We start from the raw sequence: 6,253 nt of genomic DNA, 5'->3' as shown, positions 1-6,253 counted from the left end.
GTCAGTTTTTGCCTCCAGTCAGCAAGCTTTTTCTCATCTTAGACTCTTGCCCACTCTTATTGAAATGCAGTGTCTTCCTTTTCTTCCTGTTCCTCCTCCCAGGAGAGGTTTCAGATCAGGAATCCACCCTCCATGGACGGCGGTGGCACACACCATTAATCCCAGCACTCAGGAGGCAGAGGCAGAGGCAGGTGGATCTCTGTGAGTTTGAGCCAAGCCTTGTCTACAGATGGAGTCCCAGGACAGGCTCCAAAGCTACAGAGAGAAGCCCTGTCTGGAAAACAAACAACAAACAAACAAACAAAAAGAATCCACCCTCTCCATAGACTTTCATCCTGCAATTGTAGTTCTTCATTTTCCTAGTCCCTTTCTGATTTTGACAGAATGAACTGGAGAAAAACAGAATTACAAGACAGAAGACCCCTCATCCACAGTGTCAATTTTAGTCCTTTTTATTCCATAGCTACACGTAAGAATTTTCACAAAGTTCAGCTCCTTGTAGAAAAAGACTTCTCAACAGGCAGATTCTGGTCTTATGTTCTGTTTTTATCTTTTGTGTGATTGGTTTCTTGCAAATTTTGGGCTCACTTAATGCATTCGTTGCATTAAACTGCCTTGTGTCACAGGAGATCTGGTTGTGACAGATGACAATTCAAGCTGGGGTCTCACACTGGACTAAGAAAGCAATTGAAACCACTGAATCCAAGACAAATATAGAACATCAAAAGCTAAATAATAAGACAAGTTTAATTATCCAGTATCCATTGGCAAACTATGTGACAGAATTAAAGGTTGAATCGAATTGAAGTGATTCTGTAACGGATAGTTGTGTTTATTCGAGTGTTGTAGATGACTATGTCCCTCCAGAAGCTGTGTTAGAAACATAACATTCCTGTGATGATGTTTTTTTTGGGGGGGAGGGCATTGGGTAATTAGGTTTAAATGAAGTCATGAGAGTGGGGCAAGAGGGTGGCTTTCTTGGCTCTATCATAGTAAGAGAGAGACCTGAACTGTCATTCTTGCTCCAGCTTGCCATGTGATGCGCTCTGCTGTGTAAAGTTAGGCTCTCACCAGATCCTAGCAGCATGCTTTTGGTCCATCTAGACTCCAGAACCATGAGCTAAATTAATCATTTTTTACAAGCAGTAAACATAGACTGGGTGATCTAGCTATTAGTCTTTAGTAGCTTAGAACCGTAAGTTTAACACAAAATATGTTGTTACTTTGACTGGTCTTTGCTTGTAGCTGTCTGTCTGTCTGTCTGTCTGTGTCTGTCTTCAGACCTGATCTATCACTGGTCTGGAGCTCAGGAAGCAGGCAAGGTTGTCTGGCTATTTCCTCACCTTCCCAGAACTGGGGTCACCACCATACTCAGCTTCAAAACAAAACAAAACAAAACCAACAAACCAAAACTATGGGTTCTGTGGCTCAAACTTGTCACTTCAATGCGATCTCCCCCAGTTCCTGCTTTGACAAAGTTTTTAAAACGGGCTAGCAAGCAATAACATAATACAACAGTGACTTAATTCCCTCTTATTTGAGTTGGGGCTGGCCATTTGTTGTAAATGGTCAGTACACTGAAAATCTTTCATAACAAAAATTTAATATTCCTATAAGTAGAGCCTTTATGAAGCATAAAGAGCAACGGTGGTGGACACACAACTACAGTGTCAACCTACAACCACTACCATTTTCCTTCTCATTTCTTTCCTCCATTCCCCACTGACTGTGTTGAAACAAAACAAACAGCAAAGATGACACGTTTAGAAAAGGCAAAGAGCTTAAGTGGTCTTTTCAGGAAAAGTGAAAGTTGCCTGTTCCTGTGCCCTGTTGGTGCTCTATAGAGTACCAAGGCGGTACTCTATATAGAGTGTAAAAGGCAACCAAAGGAAAGTATGGCGGCAACTCAGGGTTTGATCTGTACACGGTCTCCATGATTTCTGTTTGCCTTCTTAGCCTGTAGGTGCAGCTTCTGGAGGACCATTGGGTCCCTCAACATGAAATGTGTTTAGAGATAATGTTGCGGACTCTTCTTAGCTTGTGTGTGATTTGTATGGAATGTTGTGATTGCCTCAAGATGACACTGTAGAGACTAGTGCATCCCTGAAATGACTTTCTAGTATTGAAGGTGAATAAATTTACCAGTATTGTAAATCTGACACCATTATGGTACAAAAGAGACATGTGACAGAAGAAGGCAAAGTTGGGCCCTTTGCTACTTCGTGGTTTTGAACTGGAAGCATTTGTGTGAACATGTGGATGCATTTTCAAGAGTGGCCGCCAGCCCCACCAACTTGCTCCTCTGAAAGGGCCTGGCAGCCATAACCTGCTAATCCTCAGTACACCTGCTTCCCTTTGATCTCCATTCCTAAGTGCTTTTCCACACAGCTGGGAACATTTAGGGAACTGGTTCCAGATCGGAAACAGATGACGCATAAGTAAGCCTGAAAGTGTCTCCACCAGGCAGAAAAGAGAGACAGGTCCCAAGACTGATGGGACAGAGTTGACTTAAAGGAACAAATTTGAGATAATATAAGAAAATTCATTTAAAAAACAATGGTGATAGCGATGTGTTATAGGACATTGAATTTTAAAAATAACCAACAAAATGATAGATTTTAAAGAGAGGAACAAAATGCTACAATCCTCTAAAGTATAAAATAATTGGCAGAAAAAGATACTTGACAAACACAACTTACTGTTGAGTTCGGTCCTTAACTTTGCTTTATTATGTGAAATGGCCAGATAAAGGCAGCTGGTTTCTGTTCCCTGTGTCTCGAACTCCCAGTCCTTGGTAGATAAGGGACATAGCAAATGTATTAACGTTTCCTATCTAGAGTATACATTATATACTCAGATGACTGTGACGGTAAAGGCATTTACTGTCAAGCCTGAGGACATGGTGGGCAGAGAGAGCCAACCCCCTAAAATGTCTTCTGCTTTCCAAGTGCATGGTGTATTCACATGCACACACTAAGGAAATACAAAGGAAGAATAGTCACAGTCTTTCACTTGGTTTCTTTGCTTTTGAAGCTTCAGCTGTGTCCTTGTCCTTGTCCATGTCAGCACGTTATTGACATCACCTTTCATTTGAAGAGTAATGGAGTTTCTCTCCTCATGCAAACATATCTGCCCTTGCTCCTTAGTATCTTGGAGGGACAAGGGACATGACTTCTTGGTGCTACCCCGTGGCACCTAAATTCTTCTTAATTGCTGGGCCTCCGTTTCCTTGAATTTGAGTTCCCTGCAGTGGGCTCCTCTCAGATGTCCCTTTTGTCACTTAGCTCAGTGACATAATCCAGCTTGAATGTAAGTGACTTGGAAACCGCCATCTCTCCTGCTGTTCCATGCACCCCACTGCTGAGACGTCTGAGGGTCCCTGGCACCTTATTGCCAAACAGATTCTGCCATACCAAAGGTTTCCTTTTTATTTACAGTGAAGCTGGGCATTTAAATCTGCATTTTCAGCCTTTTGTCACTGGTAAACTACCTGAGGAAAACAACTTAACATTTCTTTGGCCCGGAGGTTTCGGTCCATGGTCAGTTGTCCCCGTTGCCCCCAGGTTGTGGTAGGGAGACCATCATAGGAAGCCAAGGCAGCTGGGAAGGAAGAGTGAGAGAGGGGTGGGGGAGTGGCCAGAGACAATACACACACTTTAGAGACATGCCACCAGTGACCAGGCTCAAAACAGGCTGCTACACCCAGTAGTCCACTCAGCTATCTCTGTCAATGCATTTGTGTATTTATTGCTTCAGAACGATTCAGTTTTAATTTCATTTTAGCTTTAAAAAAGTAAAATATCAAGTCCACCCCACCCTTCATTCTTTTCCTATTTCCCACACTGTGATTCCCTTCTAACTGTGTGTGTGTGTGTGTGTGTGTGTGTGTGTGTGTGTGTGTGTGTGTGTGTGTGTGTGTGTAACCCACTGAGTCCCTTCAGTGTTGCCATCATGTGCATGAGTGTGGGATCGTCATGGAACAGGGGTAACCTCTCAGACTTCACCCCTGAAGAAAACAGGTTCTTCCTCCCCAAGAAGGGATTTCATGGCTCTCACCCACCCATGCTCAGATGTTTTCTGGCGGGCTTATGTGCATCCTGTCCCAGCAGCTGTGAGTTCATGTGTACAACAGCTGCCTCCTTCTGTCCAGAAAACATTGTTGCTGTCAACAACTCTACCTCTGCTCTAACAGTGTTTCCATCTCCTCTTTTGTGATGATTTCTAAGCCTTGAGAGTTACAGTACATGGAGGAATCAAGCTAGTACAAATCTGGATGTTTCATCCCCTACTGGCTAGCTTTCAAAGTGATGGAAGATGCAAGGCTCACTAGTGGGGGATAAAAATAACAGTTTTACCCAGCTGACAACCCTGAAAGCTACAGTAGCATTTGGCCTGACAAGATATGCCCACTGGTGCAATAGTGGCACAGATGTTATAAAAAGTAACCAGTCACTTTCTGATTGGATCTAAGGCCCACTCCGGAAGATGTAACCCATGCCTGATACTGTTGTGGAATGATCTTTTTGTATACTGTGAAAATGTATCATTCTGAATAGTTTAATAAAACACTAAATGGCCTGTAGCTAGGTAGGATTTTCAGGCACACAGGATACTGGGAAGAAGAGAGAGTTTCCAGACAGAGAGGAACCAACATGGGCAGTAAAGAATAAAGGTGATAAACGCATGGGACAAAAAGTAGATTGATAAAAATGGGTTAATATAAGTTGTAAGAGCTAGTTATAAGAGCTAGTAAATTTAAGTTGTAAGCTATTGGCCGAGCTTTTGTAATTAGTAAGTCTCAGTGTCATTGCTGGGGAGCCAGTGGTCCTGACAAAAAGGTCCAAGTACGTGTTACCATTAACTGGGCCAAGAACCCAAGCTGGGTAGAGCATAGGCTCTAGAGAACACACTAACAAACAGTATGTTAAAACTGCATAGTATCAAACTGCCCCCTACTTTTAGTCCTTATCTTTATAGCCACAGGTAGATGTATCTATCAACCCTCAGCAAATAGCTTCTTTCTGCTGTAGATGGCTATCAGTGCAGAAACATTAGTCAATGTGTAGAATCAGAAACCGAGAAGTACTCAACACCTTTATTAAATGTATTGTGGGGCACATGCCTGCCTCGGTGCGTGTAACTTTGGGGACTGAGTCCTCTCCTTTTACCATCTGAGTCCCAGGTACCAGACTGAGGTCAGCAGGCTTGCGGCAATGAGAAAGCCTTCAGCGCATTCATCTGTTTGGATCAGAGTCCTCGTGATCCAGTCACTTCCCTAAAGCCCCATCTTTAAAGAAACAAGTCCCCCAGACCCCATTACCTTCCTTTTTAGTTTTTCTTTTAATTCAAATGTAATTACATAATTTGCCCCTCCCCTTTCTTCCCTTCAAGCCTCATGTGTCCTCTCTCCAAAACCTCCCATGCCCACTGCTTTTGCACCCTCTCAAAATTCATGTACCATTATGTGCACATAGAATGCGGAAGCCTATAGATACAACCTGTTGAGTTCACTGGCTGTTGCCCATAGGTACATGGTTTCAGGGCTGGCCTCTTGGTATTGTATAACCAATGAGGACTATCTCTCCCTCGCTCCGCAGTCATTAGCCTGGGCTTGGGGCCTCATCAGATTTCCCACTTTGTTAGCATGTCCATTGGTGTTGTCATTGTTCACTAAAGTCCCATCTTAAGGTCAGTCTTGCAGGGACATTTCACATCCAAACTGTATATCTTAAGTCTTCTCACTTTGAAAATGCAGTTTATGAATTGATTTTCTTGAAGAAATATGTGGAGTCAGCATATCTCAGGGTGTGACATCAGAGTGTGCCCCAAGTACCAAAGAACCAGTGCCCCAAAGTAGATGTCATTGACTAGCAACCCTGTTGCCTCCTAGCCAAGATGCTAGATGGCTGCTCCCCTCATGAAGAAGCCATCACAGCGGAAGTTGCTTTGCTGCCCAGTTTACTAAAGATTTTATAGATTGAGTAGTGGTGGCCGCCACTCAATTGAGAAGGACACATCTACCCAATCGCCTTGCTTGGCCTCTACTTGAAAGGAAATGTCACTGGAACGGGGATTCGTATCAGTCAAAGGAATTTCACAGAACCTACTGTCCCATGGTGATAAGACTACAAAGCAGCTGAGAGCAGGCCTTGGCAAGTGTAAGCACTGTGCCGGAAGGCAAAAGCTGGCACAGGACAGGGTTCTGTACCCATAACTGAGGCTGCCGAGCCATTCTGACAGACTCTGTGAGCAC

The sequence above is a fragment of the Cricetulus griseus genome (genome assembly GCF_003668045.3).
Source record: "Cricetulus griseus strain 17A/GY chromosome 1 unlocalized genomic scaffold, alternate assembly CriGri-PICRH-1.0 chr1_0, whole genome shotgun sequence".
Taxonomy (NCBI): domain Eukaryota; kingdom Metazoa; phylum Chordata; class Mammalia; order Rodentia; family Cricetidae; genus Cricetulus; species Cricetulus griseus.
Note: the sequence above shows the minus strand (reverse complement) of the source record.